Raw genomic sequence first — 18,708 nt, forward strand, 5'->3', positions numbered from 1 at the left:
GTACGACACTGCTTTCCAGTACCGCTCAGTTCCCACATATCGAGCTGAGCCATCCGTGAACCAAGCATGCTCTGTTTGCTCCACGGTCAAATCGCTGTAAGGTACTCCCCATTTCACGGGAGACTCACGTTTTTCACGCACTTCCGATGGCATGTAATCTGAGGGTGGTATGTTGGCTACTTGTTCATGTAATTTTGCAACTCCACCCTTCCATGATTTGGCTCTGTCTTGAATATACCATTTCCATTTAATTATGCTGGCTTCTTGAGCATGTCCTATCCTATGCATTTTAGGAGAGCTCAGTACCCATTGCATGATTGGTATTTCTGGTCTCATTAATACATCATGGCCCACCGTCATTTGCTCGGTATCAACAAGGGCCCAATAACACGCCAGCAATTGCTTCTCAAGCGGAGTGTATGAGTTACCAGCATCGGGCAACTTACGACTCCAAAACCCCAATGGCACACGTCTCCTGTCTTGTTTCGGCCACACACTCCAGTTAGCATATTGTCTTGTACAGGCACATTTAATTCCACTTCGCCTTCCTTCAATGGCCATAAATCAAGCACCTGCTGCACGGTGTCTTTCGCCAGCTCAAAGGCTTTCTGCTGCTCCTCCCCCCACTGAAACTCATATTTCTTTCGTGTCACTTTGTAAAGGAGGCCAATATCTGCCCTATATGGGGAATGTCCTGTCTCCAAAACCCAAACAGCCCTATAAACTGCTGAGCTTGCATTTTGTTCATTGGAGTGGTGAATTCAAGTATGTTCTGTCTGGCTTTTGGCACCATTTCTCGATGTCCATGATGCCACTGAATCCCTAGGAATATCACTGTTTCAGCGGGACCTTGAATTTTACTCGGGTCAATCTCCCACCCTTCCTTCTTCAATCCTTCCATAATGACATCTAACTGACTTTGCACACTGTGCTCATCCTTGCCCTGAATCAAAATATCATCAATGTAATGAGAAATGTGTATGTCAGGTTTACACGGTATCTTGTCTAAGTGCTCTGCCACCAGCCGGTGACAGATAGTCGGGCTATGTATGTACCCCACAGGTAGCCTCGTGAAAGTGTACTGACGTCCACTCCACAAAAATGCAAACTGCTCTTGACACTCTTCGGCAATTGGCACAGAGAAAAATGCATTGGCTAAATCGATCACTGCATACCAAGTCCCCTCAAACGTTTGGACATTCTCAATCAAGTTAATGGGACTGCGGGCAATAAGGGAGGAGTGTGTTTATTCAACTCCCAGTAATCCACTGTCATCCTCCACGACCCATCTCCCTTTTTAATAGGCCAGAGAGGATTGTTCCATGCGGTGGTAATAGGACGTAATACACCCGCCTCCACGTACTCTTTGATGGTGTCTGAAATTTCCTTGTGCCCCCCAGGAATGCGGTATTGTTTCATTGCTCCCCGCTTGGTTGCCACCGGCACTTGCACTGGGGGCATCTTCAATTTGCCTACGGTAATGGGTGTACAGATCAATGCACTCACCCCAAACTGGTACGTTTTACCGCTAAGTCCCAAGGTTAACCCTTCAAAAATGTCAAAGCCAAGTATATATTCAGGTATCGGGACAATCAACACTTGGTATTTCTGCCTATTCAAATTGCCTATTTTCATCTCCACTTTCGTTTGTACGGCGGGGGTCTCCTTTCCCCCTAGACCTGTAATAGTAAACTGTTTGCCTTTAAATCGTATTGGATTGCCATGAATTAAAGAGGCCTCCGCCCCAGTGTCTATCAATGCTCGCACCCCTTGTGTATTTCCTGGCCCCCAAAAAATCTTAACATCAACATGAGGCCGCCTATCCACTTATATGCGGGCAGACGCTGCCGGAGCTTGGCCGAAGCCCTAGTCAAACTTCGAATGTGTGTGACCCGACTCCGCCTCTAACATCGCACTCACCACCTTTCTCAAATTAGCGTATGTCGGCTGGTACGGGGAAGGTGTCCCCATAGACTCTTCGTCTTGTTCTTCCACAGGGGGAGCAGAAGGTGAGGTGTCCCCCTGTGGCGTGGTGACTACCTGTTTCTTAACCTGTTTATAGCGCTCTTTGGCTGCAAGGCCTTGTTTTTTGTATAATTCATACATTACTCTGATTTCAATGCCATCAATTTCTTCGTGTGGCACACCATCTTTTAACAAAGCCAAAAACATGTCTTTTCGGGACACTCGGGAGTCTCTGCTATCTTGCCACCTGCCTTTGGTTCTTCTCTCACTACGCCCCTCTCTCTCCCGTGGCTTGTTATCGCTCTTATCCCACTCCCCTAAATCTGCAAATTGCCGAATGGCATCCGCTACTTCATCAGTAGCTTTGCCCATCATACCTACAAGCAAAGTCATAATGACACTTTTGTATGCGGGTGGTGCGGTTCTAATCACCATGTTTCGAGTTGAAACTGAGAGCGACACGGCTCCCATGTGATCAGGAGCATCTATGTGAATAGCCTCTTTCATAGCATGCTCTCTGACTTTTTGAATTGCCTCTCTCAACGTATACCACTTTGTTTCTTCGCTAGGCCAATCTGTGGTAATGGGGTATTTACGGTTACATGTTTGGGCTACCAGGTGCAACAAAGACACCTGTGTATCTTGACAATTTGCATCAGGGGGCGGTCCTGCCCTTAAGACCTCTTGTACATTGGTGTCAATTGACAGGGGTAAAAAACGCGGTGAATCCGTATAATCTACCAACAACCCTGCAGCACCCCCATCTAGCAATCTCACCATCCATGTCAATAAAGCTTCCCCTGATTTTTGCCTCAAACGGGTAATAATTTCCCCAACCTCCTGCTGGGTGTAATCCTCCAGCGTGGTTAAATCCACCATTCCGCCAGCAGGATTCTGCGGGTGCGGTCTGGCTCGCCGCCTTCTAACAGGCTTAGCCACCACTGTTTTCTGTTTCACCTCCATTTTGGGGTCAGACTCATTTGCGGAACTACTTTCTAGACTGGTTGAGTCAAAAATATCACCATCCCACTTATCCGGATACCAGTCCACACCAGCGGTAGGGATTACAGCTGCCACCTTTCTTTTGTTGACCCCTCCCGTCCTTTCCTATACTTATACCGGGCTACTCTGACTGCTGCCCTCTCGGCCACATCCTGATATGTGTCAGTCTTATCTTTAAACAGTTTAATTTGAATCTGCTGCATTAACGCAGCCTGCCGTTCTGCAGCCAGCTCTCTCTCTAATCGCAAAACCTCATTTTTCATTTCCACCTTCATTTGATGTATTTTCCTATAAGCATGCAACAGAACCCAACCTCGCCTACCTAATGCCGCACATTCTCTGCCACGTTCCACTGGAACTTGTTGCAAGCATGCCATTACATCAGACGGATTGGCATCTCCCAATCCTTGATCCCATGTTTCACTTAGCCCTGCATCACATGCCCACGCCTGGGCCAACTGATCATATGGACTCTTCGTCCAGTCTGGAATAACAACATCAGAACAGTCACCGCCAGCGGTAACGCTCTTTTTCCTGAACAAACTACTCATTATCGCAAACAAAACCTCTTTATATCTATATATTTTTTCTCTCCACACTGCAGTCACTCCCACAGGCACGCACACACCAGCAAAAGAAAAAACTTCATGACTCAATAACTTCACTACCCACTTACTTTCACTTGCAAGATAACCGAATCCTATCTACGTTCAAACAGATTGTTGAATACTCGGAACAACTCATCACAAGTATCCTGTTTGTGACGCCAAAAATGTATTGCTCTCCCCAGAGTGCACGGAAAAACATAAATCACCAATGCAATTATAGAGCCAATACGTTGAATGCAGAAAGACGCAATAACTCGCAACCACACACTATTGGAAGATAATCAGCACTTATACTGCTCTTTATTCAAAGTTTAGAAGCAACGAGTAAATAACTCACAGAAGGAATATAGACATAAATCACAGAAGAAGAAAAGAATTCAAAAGGAAATACATCACTGTGAGCGTAACTGGATTCCTCATCTCGCCCAGAAGCAGCTGGAAGACCCCGGGAACAGCCAGGCCGAGAGCACTACAGCTCACAGGAATGCCGGACGTAAGCGTCCTCCTCCGGCTGAAGTCTCACCTGACCACCTCCGGGTTTCTGCATATATACACACTCCGAAAAGGGGTGGCAGTTCTCGAACCTTCTGGAAATGGCACTTGCGCAGTTGATGAGCAGCCGTCGGTTGCCAGCTGGGTCAATCGACAGCCACCTTAAAGGAGCAGAGTGCCTCCCTCCTCTAAAAACACGCTCCATGGAGAACAGTAACAAACCATAACAAAGTTAGCTTTGCCAGCAGAAATGTCCTTGACCGCATACCAGGTTTGGAAAGCATTTTTTCCTCAGCACCGTGAATCTAACACTCAGCAAAATGTGTGCAGCTTTTCACTGCGGCATGAAGTAAATATCCAGGAATATCCCAGAATGCACTGCGCACCACCGCCATTTTAGTTCAAGCATAACAAAGGTAAATGGCTGATTGCTCCTCTGCGTCGACATGCACATCCTGAAGATCGCCATACAACGAGAAAGACACCCCGGCCGAAACATAGGGGACATGATGATCTGATTGAACCAAGCCACCCCTTTCTCCAAGATGGACCTCAACAGGAGTACCACGAGCTGATCATTCACCCCGACTCCAGGCCCATCACTACATTTGCAACACATGAGGAGCTATTCCGCTACAAACGGCTTAACTTTGCATTATTGTTGGCGGCAAAAACATTCCAGGAAACCATTAGCAGGCTAATATCACCAGTCCCTGCTGCATTTAACTACAGTGACGGTATCTTGGTGTTTGGCACAATCCAGGACCAACACAACAAAGTGCTACTTCAAGTGTGTGAGATCTTGCATACAGCAGGCCTCACCCTCAATGAGGCCAAGTGTGAAATCAACAGGCCCAACCTGAGATTCTTTGGGCACGTCTTTTTAGATCAAGGTATTACGGCGGACCCAGAAAAGATAAGTGCAATCATCAACCTAGCTTCCCCGATGGAAATTACTGAACTCAGATCTCTCCTGGGCATGGTGGGATACTGCACTTGCTACCTGCTCTACTATGCCATACTCACGGACCCCCCTTAGGACTGCACTGAAGAAAAGGATGCAAAGATACGGGAAAGAGATGCAGAGTGGAAAAGGAAGTCACAGAGCTGGGCCGATCAGCAGAGAAGAGCAAGGGAACCACAATTGCTGATTGGCAAATCAGTTCTAGTATGTCAAAGGCAGCAGCGGAAGATGGACTCCTTATATGATCCAGAGCTACTCCAAGTGACTAAGGTCAAAGGATTCCTAGTCACAGCGGTGAGGGATGAGGGCATGAGGTCATGCACAACAAATAATTCTTCTGACGCCTATATCTGCCAGAAGAAGAGGCCACAGAGCCACCAGGAGAGGAGGAAGCACACAGGGGGATGAAGGAAAAGACACCAGAGGAAAGTGGCTCAGATCAACCCAAAGACAACCAAGCGGAGTCAGGCAAAAGGCCTGGAGAGGTTCGCGGGCGACAAGGGAGACCACACAAGGCCATAAGAAAGCCAATCCGACTGTTGGAACAAATGTGTGCCCAAGGAGTTTCACGATAAGCAAGGGGGAGAAGTTGTGGAGACACGAGAGGAGCGAGCCCTTTAATGTCAGGACATGTGACAGGAGAGATGGCGCGGGGAGGAAGTGGAGGGGACAAGGAAAGGGAAACTAGTTTTGTGGAGGTGAAAAAAAGGGAAGGTTACACCGAGATGGTCTTCATGTGATCTGTGGGGCCTTGGGGAAGTATGAGCCAAAACAAAAAGGTTACTGCAGGGAAAATGCAAAACATAAAATAGGTGGGGGACAGGGTAGTGTCATGATGCCCGCTCCCGGGGTGCCGGTTCAAGTCCTGCATCCCCGAAAGCGGACATCCAGTCCCCAAGCAACCCCATATAGGGGCCCTTTGGACAGGCTCATTATGGGAGTGCTTGGGTGCACTTACCTGATGCAGACCATGCTGCAGGATCCCGGCCTCCTTGAGGCCTGAAAGGAACTACTTTACCTGTGGGACTAATTTACCATCGGGGCGTGGTCAGGGAAGGATACATACCTGATTGGAGGAAGGATACATACCTGGAACTTCTTCCAAGGCTATTTAAACCCCACCCAAACAGCCACACATGCTTTGCGTTGTTCTGCATCTAGCAGCTGGACGCTTACCGTGTCTGCTCCTGCATCCTGACTTCTGCCACGCCTGCCAGCATCCTGGATCACCTGCAAAGGAAGAGAAGAAGAGAACAGAAGAAGGAAAAGTCCTTACCTGCTAAAACCGCATCCCGGAGACATCTCGCCGACAATCCTGAAAAGGAAGACTTTTATTTAAAAGCTCATTGCATCGATCGCTGCAGCGCTGCATTCCACTCACCTTTACAGGGTGCCTCCATGTTCAGCAGCGATCATCCGGATTCGCAGTCACGCCCCAGCGCCTAGGGAGAAAAAGACCAGAACAAAAGGTGAGCGAGAGAAGGGAATAAGGAAAGCTAAATCTCCATGTTAAAACGTACCTGTTGATTCATTCCCTCTCCATTTCGGGTCCGCGCCGCATCCTGGCATTTCCAGACCTTGGCCCCTAAGGGGAAAAAGAGACATCAGTGTTAATGAGCGAATGAAAAGACATTACCAAAAAACGCTCATTAAAGACTTACCTGATTTCTACAAGGATTTCACGTCTCATCTCGGGTCGGTGCCTGTTCCCCATACCCCGGCCCCTATGGGGAAAAAGACACTAGCATTAGTACATTAATGCATGGAAACAAGGGGAACCTCTTATCAAAAAACTTACCTGGAAGCCAAGCAAGTTTGGTTCTCACCAATCCGAAAATCCAATGAAGTAACTGGATACCAACGCGCCCCTGCATCGGAAGCAGGATGGAGAGCTCGTCCTTCCAGACCCTAAGAAGGATACTTCTGCGAGCCAGACAAGCCAGATTTGGGGGCCCGGTCCAGTCCGTCTTCCGAACCCTGCGCATCACCTTAGAAGAGGTCACAGCAGCGCGAACCAGGCCAGCGCCTCCGTGGGAGTCAGGTGAGCGTTACAGGTAGGCAGGATGGGAGCAATGGGCAACACATATTTCAAGGTGTTGCAGCCATCCCGGTTGACAGCCAATTGAGTTTAACGGGCAAAAGAAGGAGTTCTTTGTATTTTCTTTCTTTCTCTCAGTCTCTCAATCAGTTGGAATATTTATATTTCACCTTCTGTGAAATCAGTTTCCTCTTCTCGCTGATCTAAAATCCGCTAAAAGCCAAACTTAGCACCTAATTTAATAGAGGATTCCTCAACAGAGGCCTGGCACTCGAAAGACTTGTGATGTCATGAAAGAATTTGGTAATTTATTGTAAAGCCTGGGTTGTCGCATTTTATCTCTTCTTGTGTGAATTTTAGGGATGATTGGTCTGTGATCCTCCATTGACCATTTGATCAAGATTTCATCAGGGTTAAACCTATAATAATGTGAAAAGGCACATGGTCTTTCATTTGGTTAAAGGTGGTGGTTCTTTCAACAGCTTCAACACAAAGTTCCAAAAGGGTGCACAAAGGAACAAATAATCAAACTGTCACAATCCTCAAGAGGAGCGCTCCCATTCCCTGAGGTTTCTCACAATGATTTACTATTCAACATACTCAGGAGGTGTTTCCCTTGCACTGAGCTCTTCTGATGTTTTATACTTTCTACAATAATACTCAAGAGGTGCTTCCCTTCTCCTGAGTTTCTTACGCACTTTACGATTTACAAGTTTTACAAGGGGTTCCCCTTCCCCTAAATTGCTCTGATCCTCAGAGACTTCACACTCCTTCAAACACTCCTGAGTTGCTCAGGTATTTTGTACTTGTAAAGGAGCTGTGTACCTTCCCTCGGGTTTCTTCTCCACTGTCTACAACTTTCCAGACCAGAGGTATGGTTCTCGTCCCCTGGGGTTTCTCAACTCTTTGCAATTTAGAAACACAATTATTTTCCTTTGGATTACACAGCTATCCAATCCAAGGCGTATGACTTCCTTCCCCGGGATTTGACAGACTCAAGGGACTTTCTGTCACTCCTTGATTACACAATGCATTCAGATTTGTTCAAGTTTCTTGTCTAGGCTGTATAGTTCCCTTCCCCTAGCGTATCCACATTCTTAAGAGGTCACTCATCCTCTGCCCAATTCTTACAGTACATTCACATTGCCCGGTGTGCTCTCCTGCCAGGCTTCCAGAATCTTGTCTAGGGGGTATAGTTCACTTCCCCTACAGTTTCTACAATCTTAAGAGGTCACTCTTCCTCTTCCCAATTCTTACAGTGCATTCACATTGCCTGGTTTACTCTCCTGTCAGGCTTTCAAAATGTTCACTTTGTACTTTCACCATGCCTGGTATACTCTCCTGCCAGGGCTTCCTTGTACAGCTGCACCAAAGGCTCATGTGTCTTCCCATGTGCTTTTCCATTTCTCCCATGCCCTGGCATACTCTCCTGCCAGGGCCTCCACAGTGTTCACTTTAGATATGGATGCCGGTCCCAGATTTGCAGTCTTGTTGCCTGGTGTACCCTCCTGACAGGGCTTTCACAACATACACTTTTGGGTGTGGGCCCCAGACTCGCTGCACGTTACATGGACTTCTTTAACAACCATACGGTTTACAATCCCTCTTCACTGGTTTCCCTTCGTAATACTTTCAATGTTCCCATTCCCTTGCTCAGGTTGACTTTTATATTGCCCTTGCGTGCTGCACGGTCTATGCTGCGAAGCACCCCAATCTCCCACTTCCCTTGCCTGGACTCACCGGTCTCCTGAGGCTGCTTTGGCATTCTCTGCGGCCTTCGCTTTCCTCGCTGAGGAGCTTCATCTCACTGCTGGCATCCCGTCTGCTTTTCGGCACTGGCTTCGCTGTTGCCTCTTTCTCGTAGCCTCTCCAACGACAGCCTTCGGGCGGCGTACCTTCTCCCAATTTTCTCGTGATGACACTGACAGCCACTGGCTGCTCCCTTCTCTGGCTGTCACCTGCTTTATTAGCTGTCAGGCAAAGTGGATCTGCTTCCCCTCAATCTCTTCTCTACTCTTCTTTGTGGTGCCAGGCTTTTAAATGTCCTGGCATCTATCAGAGTCTCCCAAACACTAGAGCGCATCTCTAGTTCAGTGCTCTGCATTGCTCCCACGCTCTTCCTCGTCTCAGTCTTTCCACTAGGAGAATGGAAGAAAAGCCTTATAGCCAGTACTAAGTGGGTGGATATCGTAATATGCAATACAGGATGAGGAATCCACAGAGTAAGTGTTATAGCCTGAGTGGAAAGGGGGATACCAGGTCTCATCTGGCAATGTCATTCCACTCCCATGAGGGTTGTCCCTCATGTACAAAATTCCATGACACAATATTAAAAGATCTAGGCTGCCTACCCCACTTCACCCCTCTCCTCCATAATTACACTAATCAAGTTGGCTTTGCCTCACCCAAAAATGCCAGTAAAACATGCCATGCCCCTGTCAAAAAATGTTAATTCGCCGAAACCACTCTGGGCCCTACAAACAGACACATGCACACACACATGCACACAAACACGCACACACGCACAGACACATTCACCTACCTGTCATGCAGACATACAGCTTCGAAGGGATTGTGTCCTCCGACGTATTCCTCATCTTAGATATATCCTTCCAGCTCTGCTGGCCTCGGAAATGTTTTTCTCTAGAGGGCGCTGCGCGTCGACGTCCCTCGAGTCGATGTCCTTCGACAGCCGCCGTATCGACGCTCGACGTCATCCTGCCTATAAAGGCTGCGCGCAGCGTCCGTTGCTCAGTTCCGTTTTTCCGTGCTTACTCGGTGCCTCGGAATACCGTTGCTCAGTTTCTTAGTCAGATTAATCCTATTTACCTCGAGTTATTCGATCCGTACTCGATGGCTTCCTCGTCGGAACCGACAACTCCTCGATCCGGCTTCAAAAAATGTCAAGATTGTGGGAAAAAGATGTCGTTGACCGATCCTCACAGAAATTGTCTGTGGTGCTTGGGAGCTGAACACCATTGTTCGGAATGCGAGGACTGTATGTCCATGACAGCTAAGGCCCTGAAGGAGCGTAGGGGGAAGCTGGAGAAAGGTAAGACTTTTAAAGCTTCTTCTTCGTCGACGAAGTCGAGACATTCGTCTCCTCGTCACCATTCGCGCTCCAGGTCTCGGAGTGGGTCTCATCACTCCTCGAGATCGAAGCACTCGAAGAGGAGACGTCGAAGATCCCCTTCTCCGTCTTCCTCTTCCTCTGTTTCGCCAAAAAGAATCCCTTGCCCCACGAAACATAGTTCCCGGGCTGAATGGGAGGAATTCCGAAAAAATATGATGAGTGTCTTCGAGAAAGCGGCCTCGACCCCCTCGAAGACTGCCGAGAGCGATGCTCTGATCGAAAGACCCGAAGGTCAAAAACGCAGCGAGTCGCAGTACCCGGCGAAAGAAACCTCTCGAGCGCGTCTCGAACCCTCGAGCAGGACTATGACCTCCAAACCTTCCTCGAAGGTTCCGTCGACGTCGACGTCGAGGTCGATGTCTTCGACGCCGTTGTCGAAGGGACCTTCGACACACGGGTCTGTCGACTCGACGCCGACCTCGACACCGGCGTCGACGCCAAGAAAAGTCACGGTGACCACACATCCAGTGACTATCCACAGGCCCTCGACGTCGATGGCGTCGATATTGTCGAGTAGAATTCCAATTCTGTCGAGGTCCTCGAGGCCTCCACCTCTGTTTTCGACGCCACGCTCGAAGCCTTCGACGTCGGCGTCGACGACATCGACGCTTTCGAGGCCAATGACAATTTCGGCACCCTCTGCCTTGGAAATGGGATTTACTCCCTTTATGAGTTCAGAACAATTGAGAACTATATCCTCAATTTTAGAAGAGGGTGATTTGTCTGAACAAGACACATTTCAGTTACAGGGACCTGTAACCCCAGTTAGAGAGGAATTTTCCTCTGAAGAGCGCAGATTAAAGGATCTTCATGATTCTTTACATGAGGCAAGTGGATTAGACACTTCCCCTGAGGTGGATTTTGCTAAGCCAGAACCGGGGGAGCATGCTGAAACCCCCTACAGAGCCTTAATGGCCAGGATTACAGAGTTCATGGGGTGGTCTGCACCTTCACAATCTTTCCAGCAAGATGACCTCACGGATATTCTTGACAAAGGCCCACAAGAGGATCCGGTGGTGCCCTTTCATAAAGCTCTTCAGAGAAAGATCATGACAAACTGGGAAACCCCAGATGTAATACCAGCAGTAAATAAAAAACTGTCTGCAAAGTACAGGGTATCTTCCACAGACCCAGAGTTTTTGTCTAAACATCCATCCCCAGAAAGTCTGGTGGTACAAGCAGCATCCTCTACCGATGTCAAGACGGCTTATCCCACAGGACAGGGACGATAAAAAATATGATGCTATGGCAAAGAAAGTGTTTTCAGCATGTAGCATGGCGTTAAAGTCGGTTAATGCTACGTGCACCCTTGCTAGGTTCAGCCATACACTTTGGGAGTGTGCTTCTACAGCGGCTGACTGCATCCCGGAGGGAGAAGAAAGGGATGCTTCCTGAATATTATACAGGACGGTAAAGACGCTATGTGCGAATCCCTCCAGACGGGCATTGATTCGGCTGACAGTATCAGCAGAGCAATGGCGGCAAGTACATCAACCAGGAGATTCGCTTGGTTGAGAAAGTCGGGTTTTGCCCCAGATGTGCAAGCCAGGCTCTTGAACATGCCATTCGATGGCTCTTCTTTGTTCGGGAAAAAGGCGGATGACAGTTTAGAGAAACTGCAAACTTCAAAAGCTGCAGCAAAATCCCTAGGAGCTGCAATCCGTTAGACTCCCTTTCATCCCACAGGAACCTCTGCGAGGGGCAAGTCCTTTCGCTTCTACTCTGCATTCGGAAGAGGTAGAGGACGACCGGCTCAAAGGGGTCAAAGAAGAACTACCCGAGGTGGACTGGGTAGATATTTTAAAGCCGCAGCAACAGCAGGTGCCTCTTTACTATCGGCATCTGCATCAGCCGCCCCAAAACCACTCTGAGGACTCCCCTCACAGGACACCTGTAGGAGGCAGGTTGACTCAACATCTGACGGTATGGCAGGCTATCACGTCAGATGCTTGGGCATTGGAAACAGTCGCCCAAGGTTACTGCCTGCCTTTCCTACGTATACCTCAGAGTCATCCACTGGGGATCAGCTCTCAGAAAGCTCCAGATCCGCTCCTCTTGCAGGAAACTTTGGACCTGCTAGAGAAAGGTGCCATAGAACCGGTACCTGTAACGGAGAGGAACAAGGGCTGGTACTCCCCTTACTTTCTCATTCCGAAGAAAGACGGAGGACTGAGACCCATCTTGGACTTGCGAGAATTGAACGAATTCCTCAGGAAAGACAAATTCAAGATGGTCACTCTTTCTCAGATCCTCCAGGCCCTTCAGTTTCAGGACTGGTTGGTATCTCTGGACCTTCAGGACGCTTATTTCCATGTGCCTATCCATCTCAAACACAGGAAATACCTGAGGTTCGCAATTGGCAACTCTCACTATCAATTTCGAATACTGCCATTTGGGCTGACCTCCGCCCCGAGGGTCTTCACCAAGTTAATGTCGGTAGTGGCTGCAAGTCTAAGGAGGGAAGGGATTCACGTCTACCCCTACCTGGACGATTGGCTGATCAGGGCTGTTTCTCCGGAGCAAGCTCAGATCCAGCTAAATCACGTGTGCTACTCCCTTCACAAACTGGGCTTCTCCCTCAATTTAAAGAAGTCTCAAATGATACCATCGCAGAGACTCCAGTTCATAGGAGCGATCCTGGATACTTCCCTGGGAAAAGCCTCGCCACCAGAGGTGAGGGCTCCAGATATTCTACAGATGGTTACCAAGTTCCAACATGCCCAACGTCTCCCAGCCTTCGACTTTTTGAGGTTGCTAGGCCTCATGGCATCCTGCATTTTCCTTGTGCCAGAGGCTCGCCTGAGAATGAGATCCCTCCAGTGGGCACTGAGGACTCAGTGGTCACAATTCTCAGGGAGAATGACAGATCTTCTTCAGGTTCCCGGCAGGGTGGCTCGAGACCTTCAGTGGTGGGCCTGTCAGGAGAACATTCTGAAAGGAGAACAGTTTTGGCAACCCTGGCCGGAGATAACAGTAGTCACGGATGCCTCACTCACGGGGTGGGGAGCCCACGCCAACGACTTGACCATCAGCGGTCGTTGGTCTCCATCGGAGTCCAGACTACACATCAACATGTTAGAGCTGAGAGCCATCAGACTTGCGCTGAAGGCTTTCCTGCCAGCTGTACAAGGGAAGAACGTCCTGATAATGACGGACAACACGGTGGCCATGCATTACCTCAACAAAAGAGGAGGCGTAGGATCACTACCCCTGTGCAGAGAGGTGATGCAGCTCTGGTTTTGGGCAATCCAAGAAGGAATCTCTCTTTCGGCAGTTCACCTAGCCGGAGAGAAGAACGTGACAGCGGACGCTCTGAGCAGGCAGAACACAGTCTCCCACGAGTGGGAGCTAGCTCAGGAAGTCCTTCAAGAGATCTTCGCCCTTTGGGGCACCCCTCAGGTAGATCTGTTCGCCACCAGCCTAAACAGGAAATGCAACCTGTTCTGCTCAAGGGAATTTCCTCCGAGAGGAGCTCTGGGAGACGCGTTCATAGTGGACTGGGAGTTTACGCTTCTGTACGCGTTCCCACCGGTCCCTGTCATTCCTCAAATGATCAGGAGGTTGAGAAGATTCCGGCGAACCATGATCCTAATTGCCCCGGATTGGGCCAGGAGAACGTGGTACCCGGACCTTCTAGACTTGTCCATCTGCCCTCCAATTCAACTTCCTCTCAGAGAGAACCTACTCTCACAGAAGGGAGGTCAGGTTCTCCATCCAGACATCAAAACCCTCAACCTTCACGCTTGGCTTCTGAACGGCTGAGGTACAAGGATTGGGACCTCCCTGATGATGTTATGGAGGTGTTGCTTTCGGCAAGGAGGCCAGCAACAAAGTCTTTATACCGCTGCCGTTGGAACAGATTTTGCAGCTGGTGTAGAGAACAGAATATCGACCCATTTTCATGTGGTACACCAATGGTTTTGTCCTTCCTACTATATTTGGCAAATTCAGGCCTTCAAGTTGGCACCATTAAGGGCTATCTCGCAGCGCTATCTATCTTTAAGCGTTCTGCGGAAGAACCATCCTATTTCAAATTACCCTTGGTAATACAGTTTCTAAAGGGGTTAACCAATGTTTATCCCCCAAGACCATTCCAAGTTCCCCTATGGGATTTAAACTTAGTACTAACTTTCCTGATGGGTACACCTTTCGAACCTCTCCATTCTTGTTCGTTAAGATTCCTTACCCTTAAAACTGTTTTATTAATAGCACTTACATCTGCTAGAAGGGTGAGCGAATTACAAGCTCTTTCTTGTAAACCCCCTCATACAATCTTTCACAAAGACAAAGTTGTCCTGCAAGTGAAGCCTAATTTCCTCCCAACGGTAGTTTCTGAATTCCATATCTCTCAGAAGATTACCCTACCATCTTTCTATCCTCCTCCTCACCCAGGGAAAGAGGAAGAGAGGTTACACAGACTAGACCCTAGGAGGGCTTTAAGTTTTTACATTAGTAGACTAACCAGGATAAGACAGGCAGACCAGCTGTTTGTAGGTTACGCAGGTCACAAGCTGGGGTTACCAATAACTAAGCAGACCATTTCCAGATGGATCATTCTAGCCATTCTGGAATGTTATAAACTGGCAGGGAAAGAGCCCCCTCAAAACCTTAGGGCTCATTCGACCAGAGGTATTGCAGCTTCATCGGCCCTCAAAAGAGGCGTGCCGGTTAAAGACATATGTGCGGCCGCTACATGGTCGTCTGTCCATACCTTTACACGTTTTTACAATCTGGATTCCTCCTCTAGTCAAGAGACTAGGTTTGGAAGGGCTGTACTGCATTCTATTCATCAATAGAAGACAGCGTGAAGTCAGTACTCCCTCCTCCGAATATAGAATACTGCTATGGGAGCCTATCTAAGATGAGGAATATGTCGGAGGTCACAATCCCTTCGAAGAACAAGTTACTTCTTATCTTGTAACGTTCTTTCGACGGGATGTTCCTCCGACGTATTCCTCATCGACCCTCCCATCCATCCCCGCAGTTCTACTTCCCTTGTTGTTGCAGCTTACGCTCCTTCAGGGTGATTAGTCTAGTCCAGACAGTAATACTGTGGGCTACAAAATGGAACTGAGCAACGGACGCTGCGCGCGGCCTTTATAGGCAGGATGACGTCGAGCGTCGATACGGCGGCTGTCGAAGGACATCGACTCGAGGGACGTCGACGCGCAGCGCCCTCTAGAGAAAAAATTTTCTGAGGCCAGCAGAGCTGGAAGGATATATCTAAGATGAGGAATACGTCGGAGGAACATCCCGTCGAAAGAACGTTACAAGGTAAGAAGTAACTTGTTCTTCTCTGTCATTCACATGAGCAACCACAGCATCATTCACATTACATTCACATGCGCACCAGCACCCATGCACACGACTCACAGTGCGTTCATTTATACATGCACACTTACAAAGATACCCCCTTGCATGCATGCATACATACATACAGGCCCACAAGAATGTTTCTTTTCCTTACCTGTTTCCCTCCAGACTTGACACAATACCACCTCCTCTGATACTTTCTAGGCCTCTGGCCATACATACAGGAAGCAGGGAGTAGGAGCTTCCTGGTTCCTGACATGTTGGTGGACCCACATAGTGACCCCTGCTCCCCTGATGCAATGGTAACATCTGGAAATGATCCTAAAGCACTGCTGAGTGGGTACTTATCGATTACGGGTGGGCCTTGCCCGCTCAGGCCCTGCCCTGTCTATGCCTCAAAGGCTCAGACAGGGTACAACCTGAGCAGGCAAGCCCTCCCCCCTCCCAAATACTGTAAATGCCCACTCAGCAAGGCTGAGTGGGCATTTACAGATGTCAATGTTGCTGGTCCCCCAACACTTGAAATTTATAATTTTCAAATCTCTGAAGGCAGGTATCTGTCTTTGCGTGATTGCAGGAATAAATGGTGTGCATGTACAGAAACGAAATGGAGCTGGAAATATGTGAGCAGTGTTTCCAATCAGCTGCGTATGTTTCCATCCTGCATCAATATGTCTTTCCATTTAGCTGCATATGTTTAAAGACAGGCTTACATTCAGAAGCTTATTTTTGGTTGCCATCATCCCTGGTAAAACACAAGAACACAAAAATTAGAGCCATGAGGTGTATTTGTATGTATTTAATTTTTATATAGCGCTTTACGCCAAGGCGCTGTACAGAAGAACATAACGGTACATTAAAAATTAAAATGGAGATCTGTGTTTACATTAGACTTCTTAATAAGTAGAGAGGAGATAGGATTTCAAAGAGACCTGGAAAGTAGAGTAGAGAGAAATGGAACGGAGAGAGAGGGAGAGCATTCCAGTGTAAAGGCGCAAGAAGAGAAAAGGAACAAAAACAAGCCTGAGCACAGGGAGGATGAGGAACAACAAGAAGGGAGTGACAAGAAGAGTGGAGTGAACGAGAAGGAGTATATCATGAGATAAGAGAGGAACGATATAGGGGTGCAAGGCCTGGTGGGATTGCTGGTAAATATTGTGCACTTTGGTGAGATAAAACACTTACAGGGTAATTCATAGAATTTCGCAGAAAAGTGTCGCAAGCGGCTGGCGCAGAGTGTCCGCGTGCGATTGTCTGCGCCAGGCACATGCGCTAAAACCGATTTCCGCGCACAGCGTATTCATGGATTTCAGGCTCCCAAACCAGCCGTGGCGCAGAGTATCGCAGCGACCCTGCATCAGCGCCAGTAACGCCCCCAAGAACGCCCTCGCGCAAGGAAAAGCCATCAAAATCGCTAAATCATTGCAAAGGGCTGCGCTAACCATGGACCAGTTTACAGGGCTGCCAAACAAGGAACGCAAAGCGGGTAACGTGCATATCAGGGGTACGCGTGAAGTTATACACGCGATTAGCCAGGGTGCCAGGGTACGTGTATTTCAGGGGTGCGCGGGAAGTTCAACACGCGATAGTCCAGGGAACGTGTATTACAGGGGTACGCGGGAAGTTCAACACGCGATAGTCCAGGGAACGTGTATTACAGGGGTACGCGGGAAGTTCAACACGCGATAGTCCAGGGAACGTGAATTACAGGGGTACGCGGGAAGTTCAACATGCGATTGTCCAGGGAACGTGTATTACAGGGGTACGCGGGAAGTTCAACACGCGATTGTCCAGGGAACGTGTATTACAGGGGTACGCGGGAAGTCTTACATGCGATTAGCCAGGGCACGTGTAATACAGGGGTACGCGGGAATTATCACACGCGATTTGGCAGGGTACGTGAATTACAGGGGTGCGTGGGAATTATCACACGCCAATTTGCTGGGTACGTGTATTACAGGGGTGCGTGGGAATTATCACACGCGATTAGGCTGGGTGGGTCCTCACAGGTGTTCCCTGTACACCCTCCACGGCCCCTGCAGGCAGCCCACAAAACAGGGGACTACCCTGCACACCTGCTCATGTCCCCCTGCACCCCCACCCCCCAGCCACCAGGGGCACCCACCACCAGGCCCCCACCCATGTCTCCTACCACCCCCACCCCCCAGCAGTGCAGGGGCAGCCTCCACCAGGCCCCCACTCATGCCCGACTCATGTCTCCCACCACCCCCACCCCCCAGCACTGTGGGGCACCTGCCAGCAGGCCCCAACCCATGTCACCCACCACCCCCACCCCCCAGCAGTGCAGGGGCATCCTCCACCAGGCCCACACTCATGTCCCCTATCACCCCCACCCCCCCGCCACCAGGGGCACCCTCCACCAGGCCCCCACTCATGTCTCCCAGCGTGCTACGTGTATTTCAGGGGTGCGCGGGAAGTCCCACTCGTGAATAGCCTGGGCGCGTGTATTTCAGGGGTGCGCGGGAAGTTCCACACGCGAATAGCCTGGGCGCATGTATTTCAGGGGTGCGCGGGAAGTTTTACACGCGACTTCAGCAGGGTACGTGTATTTCAGGGGTGCGCGGGAATTCTCGCACGCGATTTGGCTTGGTACGTGTATTACAGGGGTGCGTGGGAAGTTACACACGCGATTTGGCTGGGTGGGTCCTCACAGGTGTTCCCTGTACACCCTCCACGGCCCCTGCAGGCAGCCCACAAAACAGGGGACTACCCTGCACACCTGCTCATGTCACCCACCAGCCCCACCCCCCACCATCCAGGGGCACCCTCCACCAGGCCCCCACCCATGTCTCCCACCACCCCCACCCCCCCAGTCACCAGGGGCAGCCTCCACCAGGCCCCCACTCATGTCTCCCACCACCCCCACCCCCCCAGTCACCAGGGGCAGCCTCCACCAGGCCCCCATTCAAGTCTCCCACCCCCCCACCCCCCAGCAGTGCAGGGGCAGCCTCCACCAGGCCCCCACTCATGTCCCCTATCACCCCCACCCCCCCCAGTCACCAGGGGCAGCCCCCACCAGGCCCCCACTCATGTCCCCTATCACCCCCCCCCAGTCACCAGGGGCAGCCCCCACCAGGCCCCCACTCATGTCCCCTATCACCCCCACCCCCCCAGTCACCAGGGGCAGCCCCCACCAGGCCCCCGCTCATGTCCCCTATCACCCCCACCCCCC

This window comes from Ambystoma mexicanum, chromosome 1p (genome assembly GCF_040938575.1).
Source record: "Ambystoma mexicanum isolate Mex_15411 chromosome 1p, UKY_AmexF1_1, whole genome shotgun sequence".
Classification (NCBI taxonomy): Eukaryota; Metazoa; Chordata; class Amphibia; order Caudata; family Ambystomatidae; genus Ambystoma; species Ambystoma mexicanum.